This window comes from Palaemon carinicauda, chromosome 27 (assembly GCF_036898095.1).
Source record: "Palaemon carinicauda isolate YSFRI2023 chromosome 27, ASM3689809v2, whole genome shotgun sequence".
NCBI classification, from domain to species: Eukaryota; Metazoa; Arthropoda; class Malacostraca; order Decapoda; family Palaemonidae; genus Palaemon; species Palaemon carinicauda.
The window spans coordinates 90,485,541-90,504,172 of record NC_090751.1 but is presented as its reverse complement, the minus strand read 5'-3'; the positions used below and the strand labels follow the sequence as shown (position 1 = coordinate 90,504,172).

Below are 18,632 nucleotides of genomic sequence, written 5' to 3'. Positions count from 1 at the left end.
ATGTCATTTTGCTTACTGTATTAAATGATATGACAAATTCGAAGATAATTTGTATTTTTCCTAACCATACAAACCTTAGCTATTTACAAAGGGTTATTACTTTTAGCGTAGCTGAAATGGCGAGCCATTAGAATTTAACGAGGGTGTATTACCCCCGCGCTAGTTAGCGGGGGGGTAGGGGAGTGGTAGCTAGCTACCCCTCCTCCCCCTCACACACAGGTGAATACTCACTTTCACTTAGAGGTAGGACTTGTCTTGGGGGACAGGGCTGGCGGGCAAATATGTGTAAATAGCTAAGGTTTGTATGGTTAGGAAAAATACAAATTATCTTCGAATTTGTCATTTGTTCCGTAACCGAAATACAAACCACGCTATTTACAAAGGGTGACTTATCCCTTAGGAAGGGTGGAAAGTCCCCAGCCATACTGGCTTTGGCTTTACCCGGGGACTCAGAATCCGAGTGAGTCGCACTCGAGAAAAGGAGTCCCTGCACCTCACAAGTTCCTTGCACCGCAAGGAACCATGTGGCCTACGTAAGCTTGTGTGTGAAGGAAGAAGTGTGACCCGTCCTAGGCAGTTGACCTGGAGTTCCAGAAGGAACTCTGGGTTAGGACGTTCCCAATACCACCTCGTCAGGGTATGGGGGACGCGACAGTATTGACTCAATACTCGGAACACAAGGAAGCATGGTTTACCTGCAGAGGTTCGAGGTCAGCTATGCAGAGACCAGGATGCTGCTTCCCCGTAGAGGGGATGATGAAGAAAGAAGTAAGGGCCAGACATACTTCTTTCGTTCATGCAGACTAAAACCTGATAACAATGCCCTCAACCTTCTGCTACCTGTCCAAAAAGGAGCCTGAGGTTAGACCAGCTGTTGTGTAGCCACCACAGAGCGATAGAAAACGTATCGAGACTCCTGTGGGTCACGCCCTGCAGGAAGCGGGCTGCGAAGGTCATCAGACGCTTCCAGACTCCAGCTTGTAGCACCTGCGTCACAGAGTAGTATTACTCGAAGGCGAGGGACGTTGCGATGTATCCAACATCGTGCTGTAGGGCGACGTGACGGGGGAGGGTCTGAAGACAGGTCGAGATGAATGTCCTTGAGTCCGGGCTGAAGAGGTATACTGGTGACTCTCCCCCCATGTCCTCCTTGTGTTCCCAAATCGGCTGCAACTGAGGCCAAACTGCAGCTGTTCCCAGCGCTAACCTCTCGATTCCTGTACTGGCAAGAAAGAGAAGGTCTTGGGACATCAGACACAGAATGGAGACTCAAAATCTTGAATGAATCGGACCGAAGGGTCGGGACCCTCAGATTCTGAGTCTAGCCAACAACTCAGGAGCGAGCCTGAATGTTGCCTTCCCCTCTTCCTTAGAAAGGGGGGGGAGTAGTAAGAGACCAAGGAGATTGCTTACACACTGGCCGTGGCCAGAGTGAGCAGAAGACCCAAGGCGGAATACAATCCGAGGCCTGTCATAAAAGGGTCTTGAGAAGATCTCTTAAAGGACTAAAAGTCCGAGCCATGCTCCAAGTTGGAGGTCTTCCTCCGACTAGGGCAGGGACGATCGTAGCTTCGCATGAGCGAGGATAGATCCAGCGGGCAGGAAAAAGTTATTCCTTTAAGCCTGAAGGTCAGGGAAAGGCTGAGCGACAGGCTTCATTGCCAAGAGCGGAAAGGAGTTTCCTCCCGCCGAAAGGCAATAAGACCGTTATTGCTGGAGAAGAGGCCTCACGGGAAGAGGTATATCTCCCACGGCACCAACCACCTTAGACTCTTCACTTTGCCTGGGAGACCCCTGTGGATGACTATCGCAGATGACGCGACCTCCGTACCGCGACTGTAGCGGGTTGTCTCTTCTAGAGGAGGAAGCGTAGTGTCTCCAGGCATGAAGCCGAAGCGACGTCCCGGTTCGGGAGAGATGTCGCAGTGTGGTTGCTTGAGTAGTCTGCGCCGTGGGAGAAGCTCTCCCGGGAGTTCCGTCAGGGGAAGCAGAGGGTCCAGAAACCGTTCTGCGCATAGTCCCAGTGGAGCTCTCCCATTGAAAGGTTGACAGACAACCTGGTTTTGTTGAGACCCATTGTCCGCAGACAAAAAGGAGGGAAGACGCAGGCGTCGAAGTTGTCCCACCATCACCGGAATGCATCTTGCCAGAGTCTCGGGGTCTGAGACTGGGGGGAAAACTAGCGGAAGCTTGAGGTTCCAAGCTGTCGCGATCAGGTCCCCCAGACCAGCACTTGCTGGTTACCCAAGGTCAAAGACCCTTAGGTACACTCTCTCTATGAGGCTCTGCTCGGATAGTCTGAGAGAAACATTCCCCTGCCTGGAATGAGAGAGCCGATGGTGGAATTGAGAGAATCTCAATCATCCCGGTATCTCTACTGCAAGATGTGAAGGTGTGAAAATGCGTCCCCTGCTGGTTAGCATGAAGTCGACACGCAACGGGGCGACTTGGCAGGAGCGGTAGGATCTGAAGAGGGGCCAGACTAAGGCCCTTAAGCCTGCCTGAATGATGGAGAGGTATCCTTCAGGTCTTGACCATAGGCCTGGACCGGAACATGCCCCCCCCCCTTTCCTTTGACGAGTCCGAGAACCGCATCAAAAATGTGGGGAAAGGACGAGAATATCCACTACCATCAAGAGGCTCCATAGGTCAACACCCATTGCAGGTTTAATAGTTCCGCTGGTCCCATAGGGCCAGGGAGTCCGGTTAAACATTGCCTGAAGCCACCGGAACTTGGATCGCCCCACATGGAACTTATCCTGAGGCGACCGTTCGGACTATAAACGGGTCAATGAGGAAAGAAGAACTAGGAAACGTTCCAAGGTAGGGCTGAAAACTCTGCTTGACTGAGAACAGGTACTGCGACTCTCCTCAGTCTTGCCACAGTCAACCGAAAGGAAGGCTCGGAGGATGTGGTAACAGAATCTGGCGTCCCCAGGTGGTCACCCATCCAAGTACCGACGTTGCTTAACCTCGCTGGACGGACGAGAAGCGGGGTTTCCAACGTGGTAAGGCGGTTGACTCAATATCATGGCCAGATACTCCAGATGTTGAGGCAGAGGAAGAGAAGGCTCCAAGCAAAATACCATGAGCCCACACTCATGGTCAGCATTCGGAAGCTTTTCCCGGCGCTGAAGAAGGTCGAAACCCGAGCCTACCGGAGTTGACCAGCCCTCCAAACAGCAGAGGAGGCGGAAGTCTGCACCTGAGCGGCCAAGAGGAAGGCAGGGAGAGTTCTCTGGGGAAACAAACCTGCTATGCCACGGCGGGATAGCCACACTGCATCATAAGCAGGAATACTTGCAGTTTAGGCTGAATTCGACGAGCACCTTGGAAGATGGATGGAATGGAAACTGAAAGTACCCGTCCTTCCGATCCAGGGTTAAAGGAGTCCTGTCGCCTCGTTACCAGTCTGATCGATTCTGCTGGTCTACGCTGGCCAAAGTTTGTTCGACAAACTTGATCAGGGCTGAGAGGTCGACTATGGACATCCCCTCTCAGATCCTTCCTTACAAGAAAGGATCGACTGAGGGGGCCGGGGGTGAAGCCGTCGATGATCCTAAGGAAGACCTTCGCCTAAGGTATGGATCATTCTGCCCAACCGGGCAACTCTGCTGATGCTATGGCATAGAGGTTCAGAGACACTGAATTCGCTGACAGAGACGGCAGGCGCGATATCCTTGGCTACTCACAGAGATTGTGCGGGAATGGGCATCGGGAAGCTGTCATTCGGATGAGTAACCTTAAGCATCCTCCCAGCGAAAAAACCTGCAATCCTAGAGTTCGTGAACTCCTTTTAGGACTATGCCCCCCCGGGGGAGTCTCCCGTGCCATCTGTTCCTGACAGGAGGAAACTGCAATTGGACACCTTGTCCCAGTTGTCGTAGCCGATAACTTAGGCCGATGTGGTTGAAAGAAAAGGGAGCTGGAGCCCTGCAGAGTCTGGAAGAAAGCGCCTTGGAGGAGTGAAACCGGAAGTCGATTTACTCCGCACAGCAGATGTTTAAGTCTCTGTCCTTGGGCAAAGACAAAACTCTTCTCAAGGATGGAAGGGTGTCTGAGGTCGTTGACCTCCACAGATGAGACACCCGAAGGAAGCCTTCAGTCAGTGCGTCCAGATGGTACAACATCGAGCTTGTCCGCAAGTAGATACTTAACGACGAAAGGCAAGGTGCCTGAGCTCGAGAGGAGGAAAGTACCCTTGATCTTCCTGTAGCTTCCTTGAACCAAACCTCGGGCCGTAACCGAGGAGGGAAAGAACCTGGTAAGCTCCCAGAGGAAGAGGTAAGCAGTCACCCCTTGTCCGATGGAGAAATCTTCAACGGAAAGCCCCCCCGCCAAAAATCCTTCCAGGGCGGGAGAAGGAGAGAGTACTCGTGCAGGAGAGGGGACCCTCGAGACCGACCTCTTGGGAACCAACTTCGCCCTGGGGGAAGTCACCACGAAGTCGACTCCTCTCTTTATCTTCAGCGTAGGAGAGACAGCCGCTGGTTTGTTACCCTGGCCGGTGAGTGCTGGTTCATTAACGCCCGTGCCAGCGGATCAAACCATGTCTGCTGCTCCAAGGACACAGAGTCCGAAATCCTCGCTAAGGTGAAAGGGATCGGGCGATCCTTTGGAGAGGACACGACGGTTCCTGCCTGAAAAGAAGGTGGGAAGAATGCTGTACTGACCTGTCTTCGTCCTGCACTACCAACCTGTGCTTGGATGGAGGTGATCCCGAGTGCCGCCTAGGAGCACGCGTCCCTGCTGCTACCACCGGCTGTGGAATTCGCCGCGAACTATGGTCGCGCGAGGGCGAACGGTCGCGCAAAGGCGAATGGTCGCGCGGGCGCACAGGCGAGCGGTCGCGAGGGCGCGCAGGCGAGCGATCGCGCGGGCGCGCAGGCGAGCGATCGCGCGGGCGCGCAGGCGAGCGATCGCGCGGGCGCGCAGGCGAGCGATCGCGCGGGCGCGCAGGCGAGCGATCGCGCGGGCGCGCAGGCGAGCGATCGCGCGGGCGCGCAGGCGAATGGGCGTGACGGCGAGGGATCGTGCTGCCGCGTAGGTGAAGAAGATCGCTGGCGGTAAGCGATGGCGAGCAGCATGTGTAGGTGAATGATCGCGTGATAGGGTGCGATGGTGATCAGCATCCGCAAGAGGGCGAGCGTTCAGGGTTGTGCGATGAGGAGCAGCATGCGTAAGCGGGCAATCGTGCAGGGTTGTGCGATGGTGAGCAGCATGCGCAGGTGAATGATCGCGTGAAAGGGTGCGATGGTGATCAGCATCTGCAGGAGGGCGATCGTTCAGGGTTGTGCGATGAGGAGCAGCATGCGTAAGCGGGCAATCGTTCAGGGTTGTGCGATGGCGAGCAGCATGCGCTGGTGAATGATCGCGTGAAAGGGTGCGATGGTGATCAGCATCTGCAGGAGGGCGATCGTTCAGGGTTGTGCGATGAGGAGCAGCATGCGTAAGGGGGCAATCGTTCAGGGTTGTGCGATGGCGAGCAGCATGCGTAGGTGAATGATCGCGTGAAAGGGTGCGATGGTGATCAGCATCCGCAAGAGGGCGATCGTTCAGGGTTGTGCGATGAGGAGCAGCATGCGTAAGCGGGCAATCGTTCAGGGTTGTGCGATGGCGATCAGCATCCGCAGTTGAGGGTCGCGCGATGGCGATCAGCATCCGCAGTTGAGGGTCGCGCGATGGCGATCAGCATCCGCAGTTGAGGGTCGCGCGATGGCGATCAGCATCCGCAGTTGAGGGTCGCGCGATGGCGATCAGCATCCGCAGTTGAGGGTCGCGCGATGGCGATCAGCATCCGCAGTTGAGGGTCGCGCGATGGCGATCAGCATCCGCAGTTGAGGGTCGCGCGATGGCGATCAGCATCTGCAGTTGAGGGTCGCGCGATGGCGATCAGCATCCGCAGTTGAGGGTCGCGCGATGGCGATCAGCATCCGCAGTTGAGCTAGTAGCTGGCGAACCATGTTCCTTCAGAAGTGTTGGAGAACGTTGGCGTGCCAGCTGTAACACACGTGGGCGATCCGGAGATCGCTGGCGAGCTGATGATCGCTGACGAGCTGACGATCGCTGGCGAGCTGATGATCGCTGACGAGCAGAAGGCTACGCGTGGAAGCCTGCGCAAAGAAGAGTCCTTGACCCCGACCTGAACCGAAGTTCTAGATCGCGAGGGCGAACGTGGGCGCACAGGGCACGTAACAGGAACCGCAGGGAAGATCATCTTGAAAGCGCTGACGAACAGGAGAGCGCTGACGAACAGAAGGGCGCGCAGGGAAACCCTGACACGCAAGGGAAGAACCCCCGTGGGGGCAACCCTTTGCCCCGAAGGGATCGTTGTCCGCCGGGAGACTGATGTCCGTCGGAAGACCGCTGTCCGTCGGGAAGACCGTTGTCCGTCGGGAAGACCGTTGCCCGTCGGGAGACGAGATTAGACTGCTGTCCATCTGCACCAAGACGGAAGATCGAGAAAAAGAAGTTGTAGGCTGCAAACGGAGATTCAAAAAGGCGCCTCAAGCACCCTTATAGGGAGATGAGAGGCCCTTACGACGAGGCGGACGGAGGGCCTTACGGCGAGGGAGGCCAACAGCAACAGCAACAGAAGAAACCTCCGAAGAGGAGTCTCTATGAGTGTACTCTCTCGCGAACGACAGAGAAACACTTCGTGGAAGAGACTGGTCAGCCAGTGACCTAAAAGGGGCAATCCTCCGAAGAGGAGCCCCTGCAGTTGCCCAGCCCCTTGAGCGAAACTGCAGGTGCGACCGCTCAGCACCAAGAGCATAGTCGCACGAAAAAAAGGCAAGAGAAGAACCCCCCAAAAGAGGAAAAGCTCAAGCCTGGACAGGAAAAAACTTCCCTCGGAAGGAAAGTTATCCGCCCAAGGAGGCAAGCCTCCTGACTGTTCTAAAATGAACTGGAGAGCTGTCCGTCGACACGGGAGTACTACCAGTAGAAGGAGACACGCCCCTGACGACAATACAAGGGGGGAGGCAGCAACAGCCGAATTCCCAGGACTCAACCAGACAGCTCACACCGTTGCTATATTACAGAAACGAACTAGATCGGTAACTGTAAAAAAATAAAACAAATAATATTAGTACACATTCATTCCCCCGGGAAGGCTCCGAAGAGGAATCCCGAGGAAAAGGAACAAGAATTACACAACAGGCACGTGCCCTCACAACCACTTACACTCGCGGAAGGAGAGCTGTAACCAAAACAGAATTATAACAATTATAATTATGTAACTATGTAATTATGTAATTTAAAAAAAAGAATGAACACTAAAGAAAAAAACGAAAACCCCGAAAGGAATCGTTCTACAAGCTGAAAAATTAACAACTACAATTAGATTCATAAACTAATTGAGACAAAATGTACGGCGTAGCAACCCCACCCACACGGGAAGGAAGCTACAAGGGCGTAGTAAAACATAGTAAAAGGGTGAACGACCTCAAGAGAGAGAGAGAGAGAAAGACCGAAGTCAAACTCGATCGCAACCCATAAAATTAGGCCGTGGTGGCCTAACTGCCGAGGCCTCCACGTAGATATCGTACACTACACACACACATCTGAAAAGGAAACTTACTTATTTCTATACTCAAATATATATACAAACATGAAAACATGTTTACATATATATTGAGTAAAAGAAAAGTAAGCGATTAAGTAAAGACAAAACAGACAATGGCTGCCAAGCGAGGACCAAGACAGAGACGTCTGTCACAGTCCGAGCCAAAAGTGAAAGTGGGTATTCACCTGTGTGTGAGGGGGAGGAGGGGTAGCTAGCTACCACTCCCCTACCCCCCCGCTAACTAGCGCGGGGGTAATACACCCTCGTTAAATTCTAATGGCTCGCCATTTCAGCTACGCTAAAAGTAATAACCCTTTGTAAATAGCGTGGTTTGTATTTCGGTTACGGAACAAATATTGTTTTATTACAATATTTCTTTATCTTACCTTTGTTATTTTCAGTTGGATTTGTGTTTGTAAAGCTGAGGACCTTCTGTACAAATAACTTTGAAATATTGTGATTTGTTCCAACACAAAATACAATCCATCATCCTTTAATAGGACTCAGTCTTTGGGGGTAAGGAAACCCCTATGAACTGAACTCTGGCTGGTTTGACTTTCCCAGGAGATGTCAGAGCACTTGGTCCTGTATAGAAGTAAAGGTGATGATTCCTACCAACCTCCTGAAGGTTTGAGCATGGAGATGTTACAGGAGTTAGACTAGGCCCTTACCAATAGTAAATGGTAATTGGTCACAGAAGACCCCATAAAATTAAATTGGATGCATTGTCCAAATGAATACACATTATAAGAAATTGGTTTGCATTTATTTTATCCATCTTCCCCTTCATCTAAGAGAATGGAGGAGATAATTTTTAACAGATCTTGTGTGAAACAAAAGGTTGCTCAGCTATAAAGCTCATTTGCACCAGACATCCGGTTCAACTTAAAGCAGCCATCACTGCTGCACTCCCAAGAGGGGGAGAAAAGAAAGTAGAAGGAAATTCCACCTTTCAATCTAGGCTGACGTCGAAACGGCTTTCCTAGACGACATGCAACTTATCTCGTGAGAAAACTAGTCTGGCTATATAACCTATTGAGTTGCTACCACAGAAACGAGGGCTAAGGTAACCATGGGTTTGTAGATATACTATCACAGAAAACAAGCAATAAAGGAAATTCTATATGAATCCCTGATTCACAAACAGCTTCTTTTTGAGTGCTAAAGAGGACCAAATATTCTTAAATTTGTGACCCCTTGTCCGAGTTAGATATCCAAACCTTTTGCTAAATGAGACAAGAACAAAGCCAAAATGAAGTGTTCTGGGATATCTTTCTCTTCACCCTCACGGTGCTAAGAAAAGACTTTGGAGCTCAGGTCTGAAGCTCAGAGTCCTCTTATGATAGCACCATGGTTTACCCAAACATAATAGCATGTCTGCTCACTTGTCCATTTATTCTAAAATGCCAGAAAATTTTTCAAAAAGCCAAAATTGAAGAGGCGCCAATGCTACATATGAATGGTTTGTGACTGAAGTAAAAAAGTTAGCGTCTAGGTGACCAACAGGTGGACAGGTCTTCCCAGCCAGTACTACATAAATACTTTGTTAAATTCTCAATGGCCATTCCAGCTCAGTTGAAGTCATACACCTATTAAAGGATGGTGGTTTGTTTAAAATGTTAGTTTAAATATCATACAATTAGACTGGTATACAGTATATTTAAAGGAATTTCGGAGCCTTTGTATATTAGCGGCCAGTTCCTCTTACGTGCATGGAAAATGGACACTAACTAACTTAAACTTCCCCCCCCCCACCTTAACCTACAAGCTGTATCCTTACCTACTTACCTAATGGGGGGGGGGTTTAACGCCCCTCTGCAGCTACCTGACAATGCCGTATTCTTACTCAGGCATCATTATACATACAGGTTGCTGCTACTACACATAGGCCCCAGAATTTAGAATGCAATCTAGGATGATACCTGGCGCAAAACCTAAACTTTACAGTTATGGTAGTCGACCCACCATAACTAATAAAACTAAGGATTCCCCAAAAATCAATACAAAGAAACCTTCAAAACACCTATAACCACACCATGTTGTATTCCCTTTCTTTAAAAAAAAAAAAAAAAAAAAGCTGTAAAATGTTATTTTTATTAGTAAAATAAATTTTTGAATATACTTACCCGATAATCATGTAGCTGTCAACTCCGTTGCCCGACAGAATTCTATGGAGGGATACGCCAGCTATCACAATACTAGAAGGGGGTGTACTTACCAGCGCCACCTGTGGCCAGGTACTATAGTACTTCTTGTTGACACCTCCTCAATTTTTCCTCGGTCCACTGGTTCTCTATGGGGAGGAAGGGAGGGTCGATTAAATCATGATTATCGGGTAAGTATATTCAAAAATTTATTTTACTAATAAAAATAACATTTTTCAATATTAAACTTACCCGATAATCATGTAGCTGATTCACACCCAGAGGGGTGGGTGAAAACCAGTGTACAAGATTAAAGGATAGCTAAGTATCCCATATTTCATATAACAGTTATCTCAAATAACAATGAAATAATAAGTACCTGGTAAGGAAGTCGAATTGAACCGTTACTCTGCCTCTTTTTTAAGTTCGTCTTCCTTACTGAGCGCAGCGTTCCTCTTGGAGGCTGAATCAACTCAAAGGTGCTAAAGTATATAGGGCTGCAACCCCTACTAAAGGACCTCTACATAACCTCTAACCCAGGCGCTTCTCAAGAATGAATTGACCACCCGCCAAATCAAAAGGATGCGGAAGGCTTCTTAGCCTACCGTAACAACCATAAAAACAACAATAAAAGCATTCAAGAGAAAGGTTAAAAAAGGTTATGGGATTAAGGGAATGTAGTGGCTGAGCCCTCACCTACTACTGCACTCGCTGCTACGAATGGTCCCAGGGTGTAGCAGTTCTCGTAAAGAGACTGGACATCTTTAAGATAAAATGATGCAAACACTGACTTGCTCCTCCAATAGGTTGCATCCATTATGCTCTGCAGAGAACGGTTTTTATTAAAGGCCATCGAAGTAGCTACGGCTCTTACTTCGTGGGTCCTTACCTTCAGCAATGCAAGGTCTTCCTCCTTTAAGTGAGAATGGGCTTCTCTAATCAGAAGCCTTATATAATACAAAACCCCGTTCTTGGACATGGGCCTCGAAGGTTTCTTGATGGCACACCATAAGGCTTCTGACTGTCCTCGAATAGGTTTAGACCTATTAAGATAATACTTGAGAGCTCTGACAGGGCAAAGAACTCTCTCTAGTTCGTTACCTACCATGTTGGAGAGGCTAGGTATTTCAAACGATCTAGGCCAAGGACGTGAAGGAAGTTCGTTCTTTGCTAGGAATCCGAGCTGAAAAGAACATGTTGCAGATTCGGTCGTGAAACCAATGTTCTTGCTGAAGGCATGAACCTCACTGACTCTCTTAGCTGTTGCAAGGCAGACGAGAAAAAGAGTCTTGAGGGTAAGGTCCTTGAAGGAAGCTGACTGGAGAGGTTCGAACCTAGGTGACATAAGGAACCTTAAGACTACGTCTAGGTTCCAGCCTGGAGTGGATAGACGACGTTCTTTAGACGTCTCAAAAGACTTAAGGATGTCTTGAAGGTCCTTGTTGGAAGAAAGGTCCAAACCTCTGTGGCGGAGAACTGAAGCCAACATACTCCTATACCCTTTAATCGTAGGGGCTGAAAGGGATCTCTCATTCCTAAGATGTAAAAGGAAGTCAGCTATTTGGGTCACAGAGGTATTGGTAGAGGATACTGAATTGGCTCTACACCAGCTCCGGAAGACTTCCCACTTAGATTGGTAGACTCTACGAGTGGAAACCCTTCTTGCTCTGGCAATCGCACTGGCTGCCTCCTTCGAAAAGCCTCTAGCTCTAGCGAATCTTTCCACAGTCTGAAGGCAGTCAGCCGAAGAGCGTGGAGGTTTGGGTGCAACCTGTCTACGTGAGGTTGACGTAGAAGGTCCACTCTTAGAGGTAGAGTCCTGGGGATGTCGACTAGCCATTGAAGTACCTCTGTGAACCATTCTCTTGCAGGCCAAAGGGGAGCAACCAGCGTCAGCCGTGTCCCTTCGTGCGAGATGAATTTCTGCAGAACTTTGTTTATTATCTTGAACGGTGGGAATGCGTAAAGGTCGAGATGGGACCAGTTCAGTAGAAAAGCATCCACATGAACTGCTGCAGGGTCTGGAACTGGGGAACAGTACAGCGGAAGTCTCTTGGTTATGGAGGTGGCAAACAGATCTATGGTAGGTTGACCCCACAAGGTCCAAAGTCTGTTGCACACACTCTTGAGGAGGGTCCATTCCGTGGGAATGACCTGATTCCTTCTGCTTAGGCGATCTGCTGAGACGTTCATATTGCCCTGAATGAACCTCGTGACTAAAGTGAGGTTTTGACTTCTTGACCAAATGAGGAGGTCCCTTGCGATCTCGTATAGACTCCTCGAATGGGTCCCTCCTTGCTTGGAGATGTAAGCCAAGGCTGTGGTGTTGTCTGAGTTCACCTCCACCACTTTGCCTAGCAGGAGGGACTTGAAGTTCAGCAGGGCTAAATGAACTGCTAGTAGCTCCTTGCAGTTGATGTGGAGCGTTCCCTGTTCCTCGTTCCACGTTCCCGAGCATTCCCGTCCGTTCAAGGTTGCACCCCAGCCCGAGTCCGATGCATCTGAGAAGAGATGAAGATTGGGGGTCTGAATAGCCAACGATAGGCCCTCCCTGAGAAGGAGATTGTGCTTCCACCACAAGAGAGTGGTCTTCATCTCTTTGGTGACTGGGATAGAGACTGCTTCGAGAGTCAAACCCTTGTCCCAATGAGCTGCAAGATGGAATTGAAGAGGGCGGAGGTGGAGTCTCCCTAGCTCGACGAACAGGGCCAGTGATGAAAGGGTCCCTGTGAGACTCATCCACTGTCTCACCGAGCAACTGCTCCTCTTCAGCATGCTCATGATGCACTCTAGGGCTTGGCTTATCCTGGGGGCCGATGGAAAAGCCCGAAAATCCTGACTCCGAATCTCCATTCCCAGGTACACAATGGATTGGGAGGGAATGAGCTGAGACTTTTCTGTGTTGACTAACAGACCCAGTTCTCTGATTAAGTCCAAAGTCCAGTTGAGACTCTCCAGACAGCGACGACTCGTGGAGGCTCTCAACAGCCAGTCGTCTAAGTAGAGGGAGGCTCTGATGTCCGATAAGTGGAGGAACTTTGCTATATTCCTCATCAGATGCGTGAACACCATAGGAGCTGCGCTTAGGCCAAAACACAGGGCTTGGAATTGGTAGACAACCTTTCCAAAAACGAATCTCAGGAAAGGTTGGGAGTCTGGATGAATAGGAACGTGAAAGTAGGCATCTTTCAAGTCCAACGAGACCATCCAGTCCTCCTGCCTGACCGCTGCTAGGACCGACTTCGTCGTCTCCATCGTGAACGTCTGCTTGGTGACATACGCATTGAGCGCGCTGACGTCCAGCACCGGTCTCCAACCTCCTGTCTTCTTGGCCACCAGAAAGAGACGGTTGTAGAAGCCCGGGGATTGATGGTCCCGGACTATAACCACTGCCTTCTTCTGCACAAGTAGCGACACCTCCTGGTGCAACGCTAGCCTCTTTTCCTCTTCTTTGTAGTTGGGAGAGAGGTTGATGGGAGATGTGGTCAGAGGGGGTTTGAGGCAGAATGGAATCCTGTAACCCTCCCTCAGCCAACTGACAGACTGGGCGTCTGCACCTCTCTTTTCCCAGGCTTGCCAGAAGCTCTTGAGTCTGGCTCCTACTGCTGTCTGGAGATGCGGAGAGTCAATTTTTTCCTTTAGAGGCCTTGGAGCCTTTCCTAGACTTGCTCCTGGAAGAGTCTGGACGGGAGCTTCCTCGGCTGGGGGCTCTACCACGAAAGGGCGGTATGAACCTCGTAGCAGGAGTATCAGCCACTGGGGTGCGATAAGTCCTGGGGACAGAGGTAGCAACCTTAGACTTACGAGCCGATGAGGCTACAAGATCATGTGTGTCCTTTTGTATCAGGGCAGCAGACAAGTCCTTAACCAGCTCTTCGGGGAAGAGGAACTTCGAGAGCGGAGCGAAAAGGAGTTGTGACCTTTGACAAGGTGTAATGCTGGAGGAAAGGAAGGTACAAAGCTGTTCCCTTTTCTTAAGAACCCCTGATACAAACATCGACGCAAGCTCGCCAGATCCATCTCTAATGGCCTTATCCATGCAGGACATTAATAGCATGGCAGAATCCTTGTCCGCAGGGGAGGTCTTCTTGCTGAGGGCCCCCAGGCACCAGTCTAGAAAGTTGAACATCTCAAATGCTCTAAAAACACCCTTCAGGAAGTGATCAAGGTCTGAGAAGGTCCAGCAAACCTTAGAGCGCCTCATTGCAGTTCTACGAGGCGAGTCTACCAGACTTGAGAAGTCAGCCTGGGCAGAGGCAGGTACTCCCAAGCCTGGTTCCCCTCCTGTGGCATACCAAACGCTCGCTTTAGAAGTGAGCTTAGTCGGAGGAAACATGAAAGAAGTCTTGCCAAGGTGTTGCTTAGTCTGCAGCCACTCCCCTAAGATCCTTAACGCTCTCTTAGAGGACCTTGCTAGGACTAGCTTAGTATAGGTCGACTTAGCTGGCTGCAAGCCCAGCGAAAACTCAGATGGTGGAGAGCGGGGAATAGCAGAGACAAAGTGGTCTGGGTATACCTCCCTAAGCAGAGCCAAGACCTTACGAAAGTCAATAGACTGTGGAGAAGGCTTGGATTCATCCACGTCTGATGAGGGATCCAGGTGTGCCGCCTCATCATCAGACGCCTCATCACCAGAGTGTAGCGAAGAGATCGGACAGGTATGCTGAACAGCAGAGTCAGAACGAGCAGGAACAACAATATTAGTGGTTTCCTCTTCAAGAATCTGTTGAGGGAAAACCTGAGGCTCAGACTGCAAAGGCTGAACAAAAGAAGAAGCAGAAGGTAGGCGCATGGGTGGAGGAGGCTGACTCCTGGCATGAGTGGTTGAACTCAAGGGTTGCGCTTGCTGAGTGGTTGGCGGAAGCGGAGTAGCAAGTTCCTGTTCCTGCGGTGTGAGCGGAGCGCGATGAGGTAGAGGCTGCGCAGAACGTAGTAAATGTCTCGCAAGCTGAGGCTCCTGAGGCGCAAGGCTAAGGTGTTGTGGTGCTTGCCTTGGTTGAGCTCGCTGCAGCGAGAGCTGAGGAGACTGACTCATGGACGGGAGAGGTTGTTGTACCTCAACCGAGTGTTGCATCACTGGTGGAGCAGCAAGTGAAAGCGGAGGAAGAGAGGTATAAGCCTCCTGATCCCATTGCTGAGGTTGCCTTAAGGAAGGCGGAGGCTGTACACCACTGGGAACAGTAAACTCAGAACGTGGCTCAACATCGTACGCCTGGCAGGCGGTACTGCGGTCAGGCGGAGCGAGCGCAGGCGGAGCGAGTGCAGGCGGAGGCGGAGGCGCAACCTTCTCAGCCCGACACTCACTCATCAAGACCGAAAGCTGTGCTTGCATTGACTGCAGTAGAGACAACTTGGGGTCGGCAGACACTACGGTCTGCTGAGGCAAAGCCTGAACAGACGAGATCTGTTGCGGCAGAACCTTACTCCTCTTGGGCGGAGTACAGTCGACTGATGACTGCGGCGAGTCCGAGCTGAGCCAATGACTGCAGCCCGGTTGAGCACTCGCGGACTGGACTCTGCGTTTGAGTGGTCTAGAGACCTGAGTCCAGCGTTTCTTCCTTGACAAAAGATCAGCGGACGAGTAAAAGACGGGCTCAATCGTCTGCAGGTGGGAGTGACGGTCTCTGGAAGACACGCCCGCAACCACCGAGGATACTTCTGTGCGCCGATCAAGGCCTGCCGAACCCTTTTGCCCTTCGACATTGCTTCTCCCCTGGGCTTGGGAGCTTGCAAGAGGTCCCGGACTGGGAGAACGACTGACACGCACAGAAGTATCCTCACGCACCACACTGACACTGACACTAGCACTTGGCACTGCACTGACACTAGCACTCGTCACAGCACTGGCACTAATTCCACCCACTGCACTCTTGACCTTAAGTTCCTTGACTTCGGCCATAAGAGACTTATGATCACTTACCACTGACTCTACTTTATCGCCTAAGGCCTGAATAGCACGCAACACAACAGACATATCAGGCTGAGGGCAAATAGTAGGTTCGGGGGTAGCCACTACAGGGGTAGGAAAAGGTAGGGGATCATGAGGTGAGGAAAAAAGTGAAGAGTGAGAAGAACTCCTCCTAACTCTACCTTTCTCTAACTTAGTTGAATATTTCAAAAGACGGACAAAATCAAGTTCCGAAAGTCCGGCGCATTCCTCACATCGATTTTCTAACAGACAGGGCCTATCCCTACAGTCAGAACAAGCGGTGTGAGGATCTACCGAGGCCTTCGGACGAAGCCTATTGCAAGACCTACATCGCCTATGGGTGGGGGCTTGCGAAATGTCAGACATCTTGAATCCAAAGAGTTAGCCAAGTGGGGTTCCAAAATCAAGCAAAAGATCGTTAACCGTTAATCAGGACTATATAAAAGCTATCTAAGCTAATATAAGGTTTCCAGTAAAGCGACAGTCGAAATCTGAGAGAATACTTCACCAAAAGCCGTGAAAATACTCGAAGATCATAAGCGTATCCCAGAACGTCTTGCCGGAAGCACGACAGAGGAAAAATTGAGGAGGTGTCAACAAGAAGTACTATAGTACCTGGCCACAGGTGGCGCTGGTAAGTACACCCCCTTCTAGTATTGTGATAGCTGGCGTATCCCTCCATAGAATTCTGTCGGGCAACGGAGTTGACAGCTACATGATTATCGGGTAAGTTTAATATTGAAAAAGATATGTTTCTAATAAAGAAATTTAACCCACTCACCTAACCTGGTCTACAAGCCATGTCCTTACATAATTACGGAACGGGGGTTAACGACCCATTGCAAACCCCCTTAGGACTGCAAGGGGTGTATGTATGTATGATAGCAGAAAATGCAGACACATGTATGTGTGATGACGACCAGCTGAGAATACAGCAGTGGTAGCCTTTGTATATCCGCGGCGAGTTTCTACCGCGTGGATTAAAAATAACGTGAGCTAACCTAGAAAAAGGGATACTGTAATGTAAAATAAAACCAACTTGGTATTCCCCTTAACCTAACCTAAAAGCCATGTCCTTACCTACTTACCTAACGGGGAGGCTTACACCCAACTGCGATCACCTTTACACTACCACTACCGTATTCTAAGTTAGCCTTAATAACACATACAGGTGGCCGATATAATACATACACCCCCAGCAGTGTAAGGGGGGGTCACTGGGGGCGTTAGCCCCCACCAGGTAGATAAGTGGGCAAGAAGACGGCTTGTAGGCCAGATTTTAGGGGGTGTGAGTTTACATGCCCATTTCCTATGCACGCCTGAGGAACTGACCGCTAATATACAAAGGCCACAAGTGCTTTACTCTTAGCAATAGAGTGCAAAAATACCGAGTTGAAAATAAATGACCTACTTGGCATGAACGTCAAAATTAATAATAATAATAATAATAATAATAATAATAATAATAATAATAATAATAATGCCCTACGTTGGGTTAAGGCGTAAGTTGTATTCTTCGAATAAATGCTTTACTAGAAGAATACCTACTTGGCAGGTACCATAGGTATTACAAATTAATATGTACCACCCTTACGATAGCCATTACCTTGGTAAAGCTTTGTGGTTACAATCCAATTCCGTTTGTGATGGAGATCAAGTATGTATTATTCTTGTTTGCTAAACAACTCGCGATTGCAACACGACTCACGATGTTAAAAGTCGGTGTTCACTACATACGGATTATATAAATGAGTATTTCATAGAATAATAAAAGAACATAATTTAATTTTTCTGTAATATGTTATCCTTAAATATCAATTCAACAAATAACGCTTATTTATTGGATATTATAAACTGTTTTTATAAATCAAATTATATAAAACTTAGGGCTAATCCCTAGTAAAATAGATATATAATTTTCTTCTCTTGTTTTTGCGTAGTCCAGCTTGTCATAAACAGGGCCGGCTCGGCTGCCTGAATTGTCAAAGAAAATCACAGGAAATTACAGAATATCATATATACTGTATGTATATTATTATTATTATTATTATTATTATTATTATTATTATTATTATTATTATTATTATTATTATTATTATTATTATTATCATTATTATTATTATTATTATTATCATAATGACAACAACAACAACAACAACAACAATAATAATAATAATAATAATAATAATAATAATAATAATAATAATAATAATAGTGTTGTTGTTAGAAAAGCAGGATGCTATAAACCCAAGGGAATCCAACAGGGAAAAATAGCCCAGTGAGGAAAGGAAATCCAAGAGAAGTACTGAACAATGAAAATAAATTATATTAAGAATAATACCAACTTGTATCACCGCATCAGCATTATGCTCACTTAACTCACTTAACGTGAGAGCAGTCACCTGGGACAGAGTTCGCACTGCCACAAGTAGTGACGATAACATGCATGAACTGCTCAGCCTTATAGAATGTGGAGTACCAGAGTCTCGCCAAGAATTTCCTGTACATCTTCGAGAGTATTTTCAATTCCGCGAGCATCTCTACACTGTTGATGGTGTGATACTATACAAGGAGCGTATAGTTATTCCTCCAGCCCTTCGTCAGGAAATTCTCACATCTCTTCATTCAGCACATCAAGGAATTACCTCTATGGTATCGCGAGCAGAGTCATCTGTGTTTTGGCCAGGGATAACACCCGCTATAACAGCACTTCGAGCTGGATGCAACCACTGCAATCGCATTGCGCCTTCAAATCCTAGTGCTCCGCCTACACCCCTTATATCTCCAGACTACCCATTCCAATGTGTTTGTGCAGATTACTTTCACTACCGAGGAGTTGGATATTCAGTTATAGTTGATCGATACTCGAATTGGCCCATAGTTGAACGATCTTCGAACGGTGCAGAGGGTCTTATAACTTCACTACGCCGAACATTTGTGACATTTGGGATTCTGGATGAATTGACATCTGATGGTGGACCTGAATTTACAG

At 48.9% G+C, this 18,632-nt stretch overlaps 1 protein-coding gene across 1 annotated transcript in view; it reads right to left on the bottom strand.

Annotated features, from left to right (window-relative positions):
• Window positions 1-17,392, bottom strand: part of LOC137620795 (ATP-dependent RNA helicase DHX30-like) — a 175,152-nt gene extending 157,760 nt beyond the window's left edge. Inside the window, exon 1 of the mRNA XM_068351234.1 lies at window positions 17,247-17,392. The gene's annotated coding sequence lies outside the window, so the exon portion shown is untranslated. The remainder of the gene's footprint in view (window positions 1-17,246) is intronic.
• Between the last annotated feature and the right edge of the window lie 1,240 nt (window positions 17,393-18,632).